Source organism: Leucoraja erinacea, chromosome 9 (assembly GCF_028641065.1).
Source record: "Leucoraja erinacea ecotype New England chromosome 9, Leri_hhj_1, whole genome shotgun sequence".
Lineage (NCBI taxonomy): Eukaryota > Metazoa > Chordata > Chondrichthyes > Rajiformes > Rajidae > Leucoraja > Leucoraja erinaceus.
In genome coordinates, this window is record NC_073385.1 from 37,967,854 (window position 1) to 37,986,511 (window position 18,658).

An 18,658-nucleotide genomic window follows, 5' to 3' on the forward strand; every position below is an offset into this window, starting at 1 on the left:
TTAGTGTCTATTCCTGCCATCTTTAGGACATATTTGAGCCACCTTGATATAGTTTGAGTCGTGACCCTTTCATGCGGTTTCTTGTAAGAGATAAACAATGCCATTCTCTGACCTCGAATGCTCTTAGTATATTCTATGTATTGTTAGATGTGTCTTGCTATACACAGTCGTTTGTCATATGGGTATACCATAAATTCAAACACTTGACCCGATGAACCTGGTCTGTTTTCTTTTATTAAATCCTGTATGACAAACACCAGTTTCTCGGGTGAGATGATCAGGGAGTCCAGGCTCAGTTTGCTTAATGGCTGGACTCGTTGTGCGGTAAATAACACCATGAGCATAACCATCTTCCTGGTCCGTTGCTGAAGTGACAATGCTGTTATGAGCTACAAGCTCCTCAGCATGTTGAGAAACGACACCCACGTCCCAGATTTCGGAGTACCTGGTTTTCTTACCAGGGGTGCGTTCCCACCGCGTGCCGCTCCGTTCCTTGTGATAGGTAATTGGAGAGTGCACTTGTGGCACTATTGATGGCACTGTAGCTCCATCGATTATCATAATGGAGGCTTGTTAAAATTCCAATACGGCCAGAATGTTCTTGGCCTTTTGGTCGAGGTTGTTGTCCAAGCAGTATATGCCCCATTTCTTGATGTGTCCAAGGTACTGCTTCCGTGTTGACAGTCTTAGTGCAGATGAGATGAGATTCATCGTCCTGTCTGACAGCCCAATGCCGTGTAGTGGGTCTTTTAGACTCTACAAATCAATAAATCCATAGTCTTATGGCATGGATGACTGCCTCCAGTCACTGGATAAATTAATAATTTTTGGCTATGTTCATTAGGGAACATGGTTCTAACACCATCCCCTGTATGACCGAATACCATGATTTAGTAGGTCAGTCGGGTACTCTGAGAATTCCAGATGCCGAGTGTAGTTGAATTTTCCCTAGTACCCCATTGATGGTGCCGAACGGGGGAAATACATCACCCTATGGCTTTGTTTACATAACAATGCCAAGCTGGTTTTAGAATTTTAGTAAATAATATTGGGGCTGATGATTGCCCCTTTTGTAAGCTCTATATTACCAAAGTTCCTCTTTTGAGTCAATGCCTGCCATATAGAAAAACCCAGCTGACACCAAGTCTTTATCAGTAATAAGAGTATCCATCTTAAAATGAATATCTTGAACGAATCAGATTCAGATTCAATTTTAATTGTCATTGTCAGTGTACAGTACAGAGACAACGAAATGAATGTGTTTAGGGTTGAAAATCAATGATAATCCTGCAACCCCACTCCATTTTATTTTTAATAAATATGTTTGATACAAATTCTAATGTTCCATGAAAAGTATGCTCCTTTTGTGTACAATTTTTGTAGCACCATGTGGGTTTTTAGATTGTTTGGTTTATGTAAGTACAAAATGCCATTCTGGTGTATGTTGTACTGTGGTTATTGGGATGAGTAAATCCTATCAGATAACCCTGAATACTGCTGAGATTATATGAATCTGTAGTGATTATATACCATACATAACTGTAGTGTTGCAACCTCCCCTCCCCCACCATCGTAGGTCCCTTTTTTAACAGAAGAAAACCACACCCACCTATCTCCATGGTTACCGGTGGTTGTGTTATTTCCTTGGTTTTTTGAAAAGGAGGTTCTGGTTTGATATCTCTTGTCCGGGGTTGTGTGGGAGGTTGAGGCTTCCGCATCTTCCCGGGTGGCCGCCCTGGCCATACCCTAAAAAAGGATACTGCGGGTTATATTGATTTCTGGCACTGCCACTGGTATTAGCCACATTTTTTATGGCCTTGCCTGTGGCTGGTATCGTGCTCCAAAATAGGCCCTTGCGCTGGCCTTGATGAGCCCCAGTGTCTTGGCTTCGTCCACACATGGTTCTTTGTTTGCAAATGGTAGCATTTTTGGGGTCCCAGTGCTGGCTGAATGGCAGCCTTCCACATGTAGTTCAGGTCATATTGCATATTACTAAACAGAGCTAGTGCGTCTTGATGGTCTTTGGTTACCTACGTTTAGTCCAGGGTGCGGGTGTATGCTATGATGCCTTCCGTCAATTCCTTTAAGGTTCTCTGGATCTTGAGGTCCTGGTTCCTGATGTTCGTCCCCATATGCTGCCAAATGCATTGGTTTACACTGGGCACCTGTAATGCCTCACCGTTGCCAGGTGGCAGATGTCTGGCCAGTCTCTGTAAATATTTCTTGTTGGCGTTTGTGGCCAGGCATATAGTAATACTATTGCCATCCTGGATCCAAGTCTACCCATGTTTGACTTGGTTAAAGTAATCAGCCACCATGTCCAGCAGAGTCCCTGCTGTGTTAGGATCATGGGATGCTGTATTACCAGGCTCTGGCACATCAGGGTCCTGCCTACTCTTTTTTAGAGTTAGAGATCTCTAGGGTCCCGCATGGGGTACCCATGTGGGGCTTAACTGCTGCCCACTTGTCTTTTGTTCTGCGGACCCCTCTTGCAGGTCAGCCCAGAACTGACCCACAGTGCTCCCCTCTGATGGGATAGAAGCATTGTGCAGCCCTCAAAGAGGTACTGCTGTGGGTTTATCACGTTGGAGCAAGGCTCCATACACCGCTTCTCCCTGCTCCAGCGCTCTCGGGCGCTGGTTGCCGGCGGTTATGCAAAGTCGGACCCTTCTGAGTCCACTACCTTGTTTGATTTGTGTCTAGCCTTACCGCTCGGCCGCATGGATCTGGCCCGTGCGGGGCCGACATCGGGCACAGCTGATCCCACTACGGTTGATCCAAGTGCCGCTGGCTGCTGCTGGCTGCCCGCTGTTCCACGGTCCTCCTTCTCCAGCTTTGTCCTTCCTTCCGTGGAGTGGATATGGCCGGTGTGGAGGACATCTGGCACAGCTGATTCCATCTATTCCATTTCTTTAACCCGGCTCCAACGCTCTCAGCGCTCCTGGCTGCTCCTTTATCTCAGACCCCTGGGACCGACCACCGTACTGACGGTACTGGTCCCTTGCGGTCGTTGCAGCCGGTCAACTCCACTCTAATGCCCTCAATTCTGGGCACTCCTACTTATATGGTCCTTAGATAAGGGACATATAAGATATTAAAACTGATAATAACAGCTACTATAGTTGATCTTAGTCAAAAGACCTAAGAAGCGATATCTGTAACTAAAAAACCCGCTGGGACCGACCCCGGTACTCACATTACTGGTCCCTCGCGGTCGGTTGCAGTCAGTCAACTGCACTGCAAAGTCCTTGGCCTCGGCGCTGGCCGTTAGTGCTGCTGCCGAGAAATGAATTTTCCCATCGTGCTGGAGCGAAGTTGGGCACAGGTGTTTTTCCCCTCCGGGAATCGATGTGCCCATGCTGCTCCTGCCGCTGCCGGCTGCCGCTGCTGCTCCTGCCGCTGCTGCTCCTGCCGCTGCCGCTGCTGCTGCCGCTGCCGCTGCCGGCTGCCGTTACTGCTCTCCTGCTGCCGGCTGCCTGCACTCCGCGGTTCTCCCGCCGGCTTTCTGCAGCTTACATGGACCCGGTCCATGTCTGCACCTAACGGGTAAGTGGAAGGAAACGCAGAGTCTCTTACCTGCTGTTCCCGACTTTTCATTCTCCCGCTGGTGAACGTCGTTCCCTGCGTGTCGGTTTCGAGCCGCTCGGACCGACCCCGGTGTTCACGGGCCTGGTCCTTCGTGGCAGATCCGCAGCCGGTAAAATCCGGCTGTTCCTAGGGACCCCTTGGACCAACCCCGGTGCTTACCTTTTGAAGAAGGTTTTCGGCCCGAACGTCCCCAGTTCCTTAGCTCCATTAGTGCCGCTGCACTCGCTGAGCGTTTCCAGCCCTGCTGTGTACCCCGGGTACTTACAGCGCTGGTCCGTGCTCTCTGTCCTGCTGCCTCCGCGCTGGCCGCTAGCGACTGCTCCCAAGCCAGTCTCGCTTGAGACTGGCATACGGGACCTCTTTGCTTTGCTTCCCGCCCGGCGGAGAAGTGAATTTTGCCGGTGCGGGAGCGAAGTCGGGCACAGGTTTTTCCCCTCCAGGGAAACTCGTGCTGTTGCTGCTGCCGGCTGCTCGCACTCCACGGGTCTCCCCGCCAGCTTTCCGCAGCCTCCTAAATGGTAAGTAGAAAAAAGGAACGCAGAGTCTCTTACCTGCTGTTCCCGACTTTCAAATTCTCCCGCTTGGGGAAAGTCGTTCCCCCCTGTGTGACTCGTTGCAATGCGTGTAGCGATATGACACGCATGCGTGGAAGCGGGGTTCTTCTTCACGAAGTCACTCACGTGACTCCGAAGTAAAATTTGCTACATCCATTGGCTTCCTTGTAATCCAACATGCTAGTTATTTTGTCAAAGAAGTCATCAATTGGTTGAACACAATTTCTCATCTGTAAAATTATACTCACTCAGCTGTATGTATTCTGTTACCATTTCCTTCATTTTCTTAACAAACTGCCTGAAGTCATTTTCACCCCCCAATATTTTCAGTATTTCACTGTCTTCCTCTCAGCTGGGACTTTTCCGAAAAGCAAACTCCAATAACAATATATATTTAAGCAATAATATTCTATTTAATGTGATCTTGAGAGTACATAATATTTTCTGTGGTGCTCATAACACAACAATGATAAAAAGATCTTTGTTTTGATTGCACCTACCAACCTGCATACATTATTATATTAGTTAATATGTACCGAGGGCAAATGTTTGTTCCAATGCTCCCCATTCCCAATTACTTTTATATTGAAGTGATTGAAATCCAATTGAAGTTTAAATGGCATCAGACAAATAAAATCTCCAGAATGGATGATATTCATTATGTGGTTGGTTAGTCAGTATCAGCACAATTACTGTATTAAACTTTGAATCTTCAGATGTCCTGGTTCAAGCTAAAACTAAAGACAAATAATCTCCTCACACAATCCCCTGCAAATATCTCTGTCACTCCTTTAAAATATGCTCCTTCTTTGAACAAGCTCTTAAACATCGCCTCTGAATCAGTTTCCATCTGCTTTCACTCCTTGAGGATGTTCATCTATGTGTTCAATTAATAAAACAACAAGATTGGGGGCATTTCTATTCAACCTGTCAAAGGAATTGTGGGAGGGTAGAAATAGTCAGTGAGGTAAACAAATTTAATAGTTGAGTGGCAAATGACAATAGTGCTACCTTCCCAATATTTAACTGAAGGAAATGATGGGTTATCGGGGCTGTATGTTAAACAAGCATATAGTGGAGTATATAGAAAAACAGCAATATGAGGGGTGTGCACTTTACTTAACACAGTCCTTGTATTTCGGATTCGGCCTGCAGACGCAACCTGTGCATGTACGGTATCCACCGTTTTCCCCTTCACCGGAGATTAAATAGAAGGGAGTTATACCGCAGGTCTGACTGGTTTTGAGGGTGAGGATGGAGAACTTGGCAGTGGCCGGGGAGGCGAATCGGCAGGAAAAGCACCTGGTCCGGGGTCAGCAGGCAGTTGTGGGACCATGGGATTGGAACCGTTGGACGGTGGAGGAGACACAGCTGTGTAGTCAGGATAGTGTTGAGGCGGCACTGGCTCATTGACCGGACGAAGGTGTTGTCAGGTACACATCTGTAGGTGGCATCATCAACACTGACCAGGTAAGAGCGCGGCTCAGGAGCAGTGCCTTGAATGACGTCCCCAGCCAGTCGTAGCCTTTTGGCATTTGCAAGAGGACAACCTGTCCCTTGGTCAGAGGTGGAAGCGGTGTGCTTGACTTGTCATAGTATTTTTTTCTGGGTATCGCGTCGCTGTGGAATTTTTGCCTGGATCACCGCTGGGGCACGAATTTGTGGTTGCAACATCTGTTTCGCTATAGGTAGCGTAGTGCGAGTCTGCTTTGACATAAGGTGCTGGGCAGGGGAACCCAGAATCGGATCACGAGAAATGTTCCGTAAATTGCGCAAGTTGAGATAGATGTCGGAACAGGCCCAATGGGACCGTTCCATCACTTGTTTGGTACTTCTCACCGCACGTTCAGCCAAATCATTGGACTGTGGGTACTCGGGGCTGCTGGTAATGTGCCGAAAATCCCAGCGTTTAGCGAAGTTCTTGAAATGCTGATTGGTGAATTGGCTGCTATTGTCGGAGAGAAGATGAATGGGAGCCCCGTGGACAGAAAAGTGGCGTGCCAGCTTTTCAACAACCATGGCTGAGGTTGGACTGCGGAGTGGGTCGATCTCGAACCATCCGGAATATGAGTCGGCTAGGACCAGGCATTGATTGCGATGCCACTCGAAAATGTCAGTTGTAACTGTAGACCATAGCAAGTCGGGTGTGGGGTGTGAGAGAAGGGGCTGTTTGGGTTGGTGCGGCGTAAGGCTGTTGCACACCGCACAGGACTCGACTTTCTCACCCACAAAGTCCGCCATTCCAGGCCATAAGAACATACTCTTTGCCCTCAGAACGGTTGCCTCCACACCGGGATGACCCCCTGTGGATGGCATCGTAATACTTGTTTTGCAGAGATGCAGGAACAACTATCGTGTGTCCTTTCACCACGATGCCATCCTGAACTACAAGTTCATCATGAAAACAGCGTAAGATGGGCGAATCAGGGGCGGTAGCCTGTATTGCTTGTCTGGCCATTCGCGTCGGATGACCAAGGAGAGTGACTGTAGAGTGTCGTCTGCAGCTGTTTGTGCTGCCAGATCGTCCAGACACGAGGATGGGAGGTAGGAGACCATCATAACAACATCGTCCGACAGGTGTTTCTCGCAGGTGTTGCGCAGAGCCCATGACAGAGTGTCAGCTAAGTGCATATCCTTTCCGCGTTTGTAAACCAGTCTAATGTCGTACTTTTCTAATACCATCATCATACATCGAAGGAGCGTAGGGGCGGCTTGTTCAGAATGCTGACCAGCGGCTGGTGGTCAGTTTCAACAATGACAGGGTTGTCGAAAATAAAGTAATTGAATTTCCTGCAGGCAAAGACCACAACTAGCAGTTCCTTCTCAATCTGTGCGTAACGCTGTTCTGTGTCAGTCATGGTGCGGGAGGCATATGCAATGGGTCTGTGGCCTCTGCCATCGTTCTGGAGACAGGCTGCTCCCAGTCCGTATTGGGAGGCGTCGCAAGTTAAAGTGACAGGTAGCTTGACATTGAAGTAAGCGAGTGTTGGAACGCAGGACATCTGTTGCTTAAGACGCCCTCTGCTGGTGGTCGTGCCAAGACCAGTCTGTGTCATTATGAGTTAGTTGCCTTAGTGGGGCTGAGAGTTTACTGAAGTTTGGGAAGAACTTTACCGAACCAGGAAACCATTGTAATGCAGTCACGTTCGTGGGCACTGGCAGCTCGTTGATAGCAATGGTTTTCGACGGGTCTGGTTTGAGACTGTCACTGGTGAATACATGACCCACATAGTTCACTTCATTGACCCGGAACCTGCAATTTGTGAGGTTAAACTTGAGGTTGATTGTTCTGGCACAGTCCAGAACCAGCTTTAAGTTTGCATCTTGCTATCATTGTAGCCGACTAGGATGTCATCTACTATGATAGCACATGGGTATCCAGCAAATAACTGCTCCATAGTGCATTGGAAGACCTCACTAGCCGAGTTTATTCCAAATGGCATGCGTAAAATTCTGTAGCGTCCGAAAGGTGTGCCGAACGTGGTCAACATGGAGGATTCATGGTCTAATGCCCGCCACGTTGAGGAGAATGGAAGCTTGTACGTCAGCGGGTGCATCACAGTGTGCCACGTGGATGAACACTCCATATTCTACTTCAAAGCTGCGCCAACGTTCAGCAAGGTCACCATCAAACACTAGCGGGTCAGGTTTACGAAAGGCTCCAGCCATGGTAAGAAGGCGGTACAAAAAAACATACTAAAATAAATTCAGGCAAATGAACTGGAGAAGTGGTCCAAATCTTCTGACACCATATTTTGTAATCAAACTATTACAAAGTATTAGGTGAACTACAACGCATTTATTAAAATCTTTGCAGAGAGAATAATACATACTGCTGCACTCGTTGCATCATCTTACAGACTGCCGAGCTAGGGACGAGCAGGTTGTTATCAGTAACTGCATTCCTTACTCAAATCCCGGACTGGATTACATGGTGGAATGTGTATCATGCATAATATATGTGAAGGTTATATTGACAGAGATTAATATGGTTGATCTACAGTGACCCACTGTTATTATTTAGCATCATTTAACATTAGAATCTGCAATTAGGTTTAGTTATCACATGTACTATGGTATAGTGAAAAGCTTTGTTTTGCATGCTAACCGAACAGATCAGATATGCCATACATAGATACAAATAGCCCCGACCAATGAAGGTAAGCATACCATATGCCTATCTACTTGTGTTCCACTTTCAAGGAGCTATGACCCCATCAGTACATCAATGCTGTTAAGGGTCTTACCATTAATTGTCTACTTTCCCCTGACATTTGACCTCCTAAAGTGAAACACATCACACTTGTTCAAATTTAACCCCATCTGCCACTTCTCTGTCCATTTCTGTAGCTGATCTATATACTGCTGTAAAATTTGACAGCCTTCCTCACTGTCCTCAACTCCACCAATTTTGCTGTCGCCTGCAACCTTACTAACTGTCTACATTTATGTCCAAGTCATTAATACAAACAACAGAGGTTTCAACATAGGTCCCTCCGGAAATAATAGAATTAGAAATATTTTTGAGGAGTTCAAAAGGAAATATTGAAAGTCTGAGAGGAAGAGTGTGTGATGGTATTGAAAAGAGGAAATGTCAGAAGCAGGGCAATGTTGAGGTTAGAGGAGCAGCAGTAAAGAGGGGGAAGGAGAGTGGGTGAATGTGGAAGGAAGAGGGCATGCCTTGTAGAGGGAGAATGGGAGCAGATGGAAAGCGGAGGAATGGGAAGCACGGCAAGGGTGTACATGGTATAAAGGGTGAATGAGGGAAGAAAGAAATGGAGATGGGGTTTCGAGAGCAGGAATTTGGGTGGGGAGGGGGTTAGCAGTGGGCTAAAGGAAGAGAGACAGTAAGGACACTGGATGGAAGTATTGTTCAATCACTGACAGGAAAACTCACAGCAATTCAAACTGTGCCTAAGTCAGGACTCTGTGTACCTTTACAATAGGCACGATTCGTTGCAGTAAATGTAATTTAGTTTGTTGTCAGAATTGCATTGTGGTATAAGGTATAAAATGTTGTGCAGCAATATCATATAATATCAGTCTGAAGAAGGGTTTCTGCCCGAAACGTCGCCTATTTTCTTCGCTCCATAGATGCTGCTGCACCCGCTGAGTTTCTCCAGCAATTTTGTGTACCTTCATATAAGCAGCAGGTAGGTTTAGATACGAGGGCTTTGCTTCTCCTCGTGCCTATTAGCAATGAACCTTGTGACACAAAATGATGATTTTGTTTATTGTAACGAGCCTTTCCAAGTTATCATTAATTTGCTGCTAGCTCTGTTAATGGGAGTGTAGAAATAGAGCAGTAGGGAAACCAGTTCTTGGTTTGCTGTATAACGAACCTCGAAACAAAAAGAACTTTGTCCCTCTGGACAGAGTAATGATAAGCTGTACATATTATCTAAAAAAATAATAAGCGGGTAGTTACTACCAATCCATACAAATGGCCGATGGGCAATAGAATGGCCATCAAACGGACATAAAATTATCATGGTAAGTTTTGATGAGATGTGTAGTATACAGATGGGTGGAGATTTAAATTATTTTTGCAAAGCCAGCAGCACCACCAAATACTGAGGGTCCCTGATCATTGACCTCTTTTGCCAGTGGCCCCGGTCAGTTTAAGTCATCCAACCTCGCACTGGTCCAGGGAACATGCGGGACAATCCCGGTGGTGCAATACTCAGACCCAGCCATCAAGCTGGCAAATTATTAACATTTTCCCCTCTTAAAATACAACTGAACCAAAGTGCCAACACTGCATCAATAGCACATACAATGATAACCTTTGACATCACATCACATGCAGTTTTCAGTCAAGTGGAGGAGAAAACTATTTAGATGGTTCTATAGGCCTGTTGTACTCCATCCTTTGACCGCTGCAAAACTTCTAATTGCTCAGTAAAGATAGGTGGTGTAATTGCAAGATAACTGCAAGAGAAATAGCTTTGGGATTGCGCTTGCAGGAGCATTGAGCATAGATCGGTGGTCACAGTGGCACAGAGGTAGAGTTGCTGCCTTACAGCGAATGCAGCGCTGGAGACCCAGGTTCAATCCCGACTACGGGTGCTGTCTGTACGGAGTTTGTATGTTGTCCCCACGTTGTCCCCGTGACCTGAGTGGGTTTTCTCAGAGATCTTCGAATTCCTCCCACACTCCAAATACATACAGGTTTGTAGGTTAATTGGCTTGGTAAATGTAAAAATTGTCCCTAGTGGGTGTTGGATAGTGTTCTTCTTGTGCATATGGCGTACACAGCCTAAATTGTAGGACAACATGTTCTATTTGATCTTATTTGATTGTACACGCCAGGTTGATTGCATTAGTTGAAACAGGGCGGACCACGTGAAGGTAGTGTTAATGTACGGGCATTGCTAGCCGGCGCGGACCCGGTGGGCCTGTTTCAACACTGTATCTCTAAACTAAATCACCACTACCACTGGCAGCAAATTCTAGGCTCTGTGTAAAGGAGAGGCATTAGAGGAAATTGCAGAAGTCTTGACAAAGATCTTTGTATCTTTTCTAGCCAGGGGTGAGGTCAAAGGGGACTGGAGAGTAGCTTTTGCTGTTCCTTTATTTAAGAAGGGAGGGAGAAAGAATCGAGGGAATTATAGGCAGGTGAGCCTCATAACAGTGGTTGGGAAATTATTGGAGAGGATTATTCAGGACAGTATTTACTCCCATTTGAAAGAGAATGGGTTACTTAGGGACAGTCAGCATGTATTTGTACATCTTAATAACTTGATTGTGTCTTTCGAGGAGGTGACAAAAGATGATTGATGAGGGTGGGGCGGTGAATGTTATCTACATGGATTTTAGTAAGGTTTTTGAAAAAGTCCCCCATGGTAAAATGATCCAGAAGATTAAGATGCACGGGATTAACAGTGTATGGATTCTGAACTGGCTTCCTAATAGAAGTTAACTAAGTTACAGAGATAGGTTGAATAAGTTAGGTCTTTATTCTCTGGAGCGCAGAAGGTTGAGGGGGGACTTGATAGAGGTCTTTAAAATTATGAGAGGGGGTTGATGTGGGTGAGAATAGGGAAGATTCAAACACATATTCAGGACTGAGGGGGAGATCTATGACCAGTAGTTCAAGTTCTGGACGAGAAGGGAATGGAGGGATGGTGTGCTGGGATCACGGCCTTTTGTGATTTATATAAATGACTAGGACATAAACCGAGGAAAGGTTGGTTAGTAAATTTGCAGATGACACCAAGATTGTTGGGGTCATAGACTATGAGAAAGGCTGTCAAAATATACAGCCAGATATGGATCAGCTACAGAAATGGACGGAGAAATGGCAGATGGAGTTTAATCCAAGCGAGTGTGAGGTGTTTTCTACTTTGGGAAGTCAAATGTACTGGGAAAATATACAATTAATGGCATGATCTTTAAGAGCATTGATGTACAGACGGATGGTGGGGTCCAAGTCCATAAATCCCTGCAAGTGGCAATACAAGTAGTGGTAAAGAAAGCATATGGGCATTGAGTATAGGAATCATGAAGTCTTGATGCAGCTTTGGAGGACTTTGGATAGGCCACATTTGGAGTAATGTGTACAGTTCTGGTCACCCTATTACATGAAGGATGTGGAGGGTTAGGGCAGGGTGCAAAGGAAGTTTACCAGAATGATACAAATAGCTGGAGTAACTCAGCGGAACAGGCAGCATCCCTGGAGAGAAGGAACGGGTGATGCCTCGGGTTAAGACCCTTCCCCAGAATGATGCCTGGATTAGAGGGTATTTGCTACAGGGAGGTTGGAAGAGCTTGGATTGTATGTTTGTATGTATGATGTACAAGGCAAGTTTTTTTTTTTTTTTACACAGAGGTTAGTGTTTTTTTACACAGTGTGCTGATCTCCCTGCCGGGGGTGTGGTTGAACAGATACGATAGTGGTATTTAAAAGATGCTTGGATAGGTATATGGATATGCAGGGAAAGGAATAATATGGGATATGTGCAGGTAGACAAGTGATGGCCTTGGCATTATGTTTGGCACAGATATTGTGGGCAAAAGGGCCAATTTTTGTGCTGTACTGTCCTATGTTTTATATTTAACCTTTGCCCTTCTCATCTTAAAGCTTGTTCTCTAGTTTAGAGATATACCATGGCAAAAGACTGTTTGGCCCACTGAGCCCTCGCTGACCTTCCATCACTGTTCATACAAGTTGTATGTTATCCCACCTTTACATCCACTCCCCACACAAAATGGGCAATTTTACAGAGGTCCATTAACCTACAAACACGCACCTCTTTGGGATGTCAGAGAAAACCCGAGTATCTGGAGGAAACTCACGTGGTCACAGGAAGAACGTGCAGACTCCACACAGACGGCAGCCAAGGTCAGTATCAAACCTGGGTCTCTGGCGCTATGAGGCAGCAACTCCATTAGCTGCTCCACAGAGCTGCCCTTTGACATAGCATTTGTCATTTTCACCCTGGGAAATTGGTTCTGTCTACCCTATTAATGTCTCTCATTATGCACTTGATTGTTCTCTCAACGTCCAGTGAAAACAATCCAAGTTTGTCCAAGCTCTGCTTGTAGCTAATACCATTGGTGGCACAGTGGGGAACAGCTGCTGCCTTATAACTCTGGAGAACCTGGACCCACTACAATTTGCCTCGCGCCACAACAGGTCAACGGAGGATGCGTTCTCACTGGCTCTCCAGTCTGCACTGGACCACTTGCACAATAAAGATTGGCACAGAATGCTGGAGTAACTCAGCCGGACAGGCAGCATCTCTGGAGAGTAGGAAGGAATGCTGCCTGTCCCACTGAGTTACACCAGCATTTTGTGTATATCTGCAGTGTAAACCAGCATTTGCAGTTTCTTCCTACACACTTGGACATAAAAACTTAGTTTAGTTTAGACACACAGGCCCTTCGGCCCACTGAGGCCGTGCCGTCCAGCAATCACCGTATACTAGCCCTGTCCGACACATTAGGGACTATGCACCACCCATCAATGTAGCAGAGATAGAGTTGGGGATAGGGCCAGTGTACGCCTGGAACAGGAACTGTTCAATGTAACCCAACAAAAAGGCAGGCATTGCTGAGGTCCATGCGAGTGACCAAAGTTGCAACTGGAGGAAGTGGGAGGATTCGAAGGAGAAGTTGTTAAGGGTGAAGACCAATTCTGGGAGGCAGAAGAGAGTGTTCGTAGAGGGAAATTGGCTGGGTCCGCGGTCAAGGAAGAAACAGGGTCCTTAAGGTAAAGATGAGGGAACGGGGCCTGGAAACCAAACGTTATTAGAGTCAAAGGTCTTGTGAGGTGTCTTGGATATAGGTGGGAAGGAATTGGACAAGGGGGGGGGGGGGGGGGGGAAATAGGATGGAATCGAGGTATAAGTTCTGGCCCTTTCTCGCCTCCAGCCCCCTCCCTCCCCTTTCAGTTTTAAGAGGGGTTCCCAACCGGAACATCACCCATACCTTTTCTCCAGAGATGCTGCCCGACCTGCCGAGTTACTCCAGCATTTTGTGTCTATCTTCGGTAAACCAGCATCTGCAGTACCTTCCTACACACTGTGTTCCGAATTGCTGGGATTCCTCCTGTGCCCAACATCAGTACTCGCGCTCTCCCTGTTGCAGATGTGGGATCTTGCTGGATGTGCTTTACTGCACACCATGGATTCCCATGCAGTGAACGGGATATCCCATTCTCAGGGTGGACTATGGGGGCTCAGTTCTGTGGGAAGGAGGGGGGTAGTGAGCAAAGATCCTATCGCTTTGCAGCCTCCGCTATAGGATCTTTGGTAGTGAGCGCTGCCCAGCCGCGGCGTAAATTGGCTGGCTGCTCCCCCTATCGGCATGTCTCGGACTGCTACATCCACACCTATTGCTGATGGCTGGTGGCTACTCTCAGCACCGCCGGCCACAGCCGAGAAGATTCAGTTCATGCCTATCTCAATGCTCTCCTTGTTGTTTTTCGGATTCTAATGCTAGATTTTGTCTGGTGATTGAATAATTCAGTTTGTGTTGGGCTGGTGCCTGTGAATTGGCTTCTATTGCCAATTATGTTTGGCCCCATTATCCCAGTAGAGGTAGAGGAAGGCTTCATCTTATCTGATAATTTGTTTTCTGTTCTGTCGCCATGCAGTAGATTAAAATACTCATGGTAATAACACAGGCTGGCTTCATCTGCTTCTCTACACAACTGAAAGTGTTTTATTACTGGACTTCCGTGCCTTGGATAAATTACTCTAATATCACTAAACTCTTCAATTACACTTTTTTTTTTAAACATACATTTTAACTTTAAATTGCAGGCATTGATTATATTTTGGGTTACGTTTACCTATGTTATGGATGATAAACAACAGATTTTAAGACGGTAATAATCTTTAAAAAAAAAAAAGATAAATCTATTGTGCTACATGTACTGGTCCCATTATTTTGAGAATTTAACCTCTGCTGACATATTAAAGAGTTCTCAGGTGCTCCGTCATTGTTGCAGGCTGAGCTCTGTAAAATTGCACTGCAGAACTGTGCCACCGTCACAAAGTGGTGCATTAGGCGGGAAGTGCTATTACATTCGGTGGAGGGAGCCCAGTGAAATTGGTGCGTCATAACATTCCAGTGTTAACTGTTACAAAATTCATGTTATTCAATGCACACCCTGTCACAGGTTGGCGGTGACTAAAATAATGCATTCATTTCATTATTGAAATTGCTTAACTTTGAATTCAGAATTTACTTTATGCGCCTGCTTCAAAGAACATGATTTTCTTGTTATCTCCATTTCCAGAATATCTAAATACTCTATTACTGAGTTGAGAGGATGTTCACCTCTTTTTGCAGAGAATGCCTAGAGGCATAGTCTGACCTTGAAACTGAACTGGGAAAATAACACCAAGAAATGCTTGACTCATCTGTAACGGTTCCTTATATAAATGTTATGTTGTGATGTTGAAACTATATCAGTACATAATATAAGTAGAAATATTAGTCTCATGTCTGGCAGTGGTGCTAAAGTAAATGTCAAACATGCCTCAGTGAACAAAAGCTTTTTAAAGATGTAATTATTTGTTTTATTTGGGTTTGAATCCTTTCTGGTTTTAACCATGTTTAATTTAGTCATGACTGAATTGCTCTGTCTGGACACATGTACTTAACACTGACTCTGTCTCTTATTGTGCAGGTTGTCAGATGTTCAAGGTCCTTACCCTGACTGCCTGAATCGTTAATAAGGAACTGATGTCTGCAGACAGAAAGACATCAATTTATTTTAGAAATAACCTCCAGTCACAGAATGATTTCCAGGCAATTTGCCCTCTTTCATTCAGGGTGACTAATTGAAGTATTGGAACACATGTCCAAAATCCACTCAAAATTTCCAGTGTCCACAATATTTATCGTTTTGCTTCAACTGCTAAAGCTATTCAGCTATGGCAGAAAAGTAGATAACAAAAGCATTTTTTACCTATCTAGTGGCAGCTCCATAATTTTCTTATTACTGCAGGCACAACTTAATTACTTGAATGCTATAAGGTTGAAGAAAATAAAAGTAGATTCAGTGAAACAACAAAGCAGAGAGAAAAATTGCAGCTTGGGTAAATGTGCCAGTTGTAAAGCACAAAGTTCTCGAGGAATTCAGTGGGCCAGGCAGCATCTGTGGACACAGATGAACAGATGATGTTCTTGGATGATTCTTCAGTAAGTGTCTACTTTCAAGTTTCTGGAAACCCGAAAAGAAAACTTAAATTTTTGCAACTTTGAATGTTGTTTCACATAGATGAACATCTCGACTTTGGGAAAAATATGTTTGGCGCAATCTTTTAGAGAACTTAATTTATCTTTTCCTCTTCTTTTTCCAGGTTGCCCATTGCATTCAGTCATATCCGTCATATTTTTATGATGACCAACATTGCAAAATATAACTGATTTAAGAATATAAAATCAAATCTTTGTCACAGTCTTTCAAATTATAGAACATCTTCCTCAAATAAACCACCAAAAAAAATACTTTTTCAGTCTTAACGCATTGATTTTAAACCTTCTTAACAGTTTACTGCCGAGAAAAGTGGTGATTTCAGCAAGGATGGTAACCTTCACATAACTTCTCACCAACTTCCTCTGAAACAATATTAACTTCAGATGAATAGGCAGAAGCATACTGTTCATTTATCAATTACAGTTGATAATTATGTTCATTGTTGTATTATTTTACACATTATGAGCATAAAATACTCATGTGACGGATATGACTCAGCATGGTAGAGATGATTAAGTTTGGGAGCGTCATGTGATGGAGATGACTAAAACTATCTTTAGGGCTATCGTTCGGGCTGGGGTTGGAGCTGGGTTTAGGGTTGGGGCTAGGACTGGGGCTTGGACTGGGGCTAGGGCTGGGGCTGGGGTTAGGGCTTGGGTTGGGGCTAGTATTAGGGCTAGGGTTGGTGTTACTTATCCCCGATCTCCAGCTCCAGCTGGACACAAAGCCTCGTTGCAGCTGTCGCATCTTCCCGTGACCATCCCGCCTATGGCCCACCCCCCCTCCCCCCCCAACAGGGGACAAGGGCTGAAGATGGCCGGGCATGGAGAGGGACATCGGGTCACGGGAAGATGCGACGGCTGTAACGGGACTTTGTGTCGGGCTGGAGCTGGAGCTGGATGGAGATCAGGGGTTAAGTTGCGGATGTGGCCCTGATGGGTATGGTGGCCCAAGCCTTTAGCCCAGGATGGCCTCGCCGGAAGGCCATGCCTGGCCATATCGTTTCCCGAATGGCACATGGCACGATTTGTTCTCCAGAACAAATCAAAAAGGAACAATTTTTTTTTCTCTAAGTGTTCAGCACCGTTTGGGAATGACGCAGAATAAAGGTACGTACCCGCTATGCAGCAAAAAACTGAGTTTTCACACGCTTCTTGTCCCGTGAATCAGGAGAAATTCCATGGTCTTTTGAGGCCGGAAGTCTGCGTCTATTCTATTTATAGCCATGTGGGATTGCTCAACAAAGCTGAGTGACGGGAAATGGGACATCGGGACAAGAAACTTTCGGAAATAAATGGTAAGATTTATAATTTTATCAAGAATAGAGGAATTTTTTTAAGGGGGATAAATATTTTAATTACTAATACCTACCGTTTAAAAGTATTTTCATATCAGATAGATCCCCCATTAAATAAATATGATGACTTGAAATTTCACAAGTAACCCATGTACATCGAAATTGGGGGAAAAAAATAACACTTTATTCATTGACGGTTTAATCTTTATTTATGAGGATTATGTTTATTAACAATATAGAAAAAGAAGAAATGGGATAGAATTACGGATTTTCCTTATATACAGCATCAAAGTAGCGAGGCACCAAAGTAGACACTTACTGAAGAATCACCCTCTTGTCATAACCTTCAAGTCACACTATCATTAACTATTGGATATACCAAGTGCACATGCTGGTGCTGAAATAAGGAGAAATGCTAGAGCAAAATCCCACAAACTGGGGGTAAACCTCAAACATTGCACTGCCAGAAATAATGAGGGAAAATAAGAACCTTTACCTTTTCCTGTGTTTCTGCATGGGGTGATGTCTGACCATGCCTGACTATGCACCATTGGACTACTGAGTAGAAAGTAATGTAAAATATACATGATTAAATAATATTTGCAAAGGCAAATATTTCTGTATTCCAGTTATAACATGCTATTAAATGGATATTCCTTGACTCAAAGTTTTCAAAATTGGATGTTACTAAGTATATTTGCAAGGTCCCTCAAACAAACTGGTGGTCGGGGTTGAGATTGTCAAGTCCCTGACATATTGGTGGCAGTTTGATCCCATTTTGATTCTATTACTATCATATTAATCCAATTTGGTTAAATTGTAATCAACTCCTTATTGTTGCTTGAGAGCTTTTGCCTAAATGTCACTACTAATTAAGCACAGGGAATCTAACTGCTTAGCCTACAGCACAGAACTTAAACCTAATAAAATATGAAGGTAAAGCCTTGAGGCATTTGAAATGCACAAGATAGATTTTTAACTGATATATGTACATATTTTAAAATAGTTGTGTGCAAGTGCAGTAATCTTTGTGAAAGATTGCGTGAAACTACGAACCAGTCTTGTTGTCCTAACAGTTACAATGCACCCATAATGTCCTTAATTAGGCAAAATAAATTAAAAAAAACCCCCAATATAAAATGTATTTTAAGTGATAATATGATTTACAAAGTTTCAGACTCAGAATTTACATAGGCTACATTTAAACTAAAATGCAATAAAATATATTGGTCTGAAATTACTTGCATGCCTTAAAATGAGTGAAAAAGCAATCCCTACCCAAAAACGTGTCAGATTTTTGCATGGCCTTTTGGCAGCCAAAGTCTACAATATTCAAGACCCAAACTATCATTCCTTGCTTATGCAAATAAGCACAAAATGTATTCAGCAGCACATCAGCAGATAACAGAGGAGAGCTGGGGGAGGGGGTGGATGCAAAAGATGGGATGGTTCCTAGAAGGAATATAGGGTGGAGTTGGATAACTGGGCCAAAAATTGAGAGAAGGG

General features: G+C 44.6%; 1 pseudogene; it reads right to left on the bottom strand.

The window, feature by feature from the left end:
• Positions 1–3,048: 3,048 nt before the first annotated feature.
• Positions 3,049–3,153, bottom strand: LOC129700633 (U2 spliceosomal RNA; annotated as a pseudogene).
• Between the last annotated feature and the right edge of the window lie 15,505 nt (positions 3,154–18,658).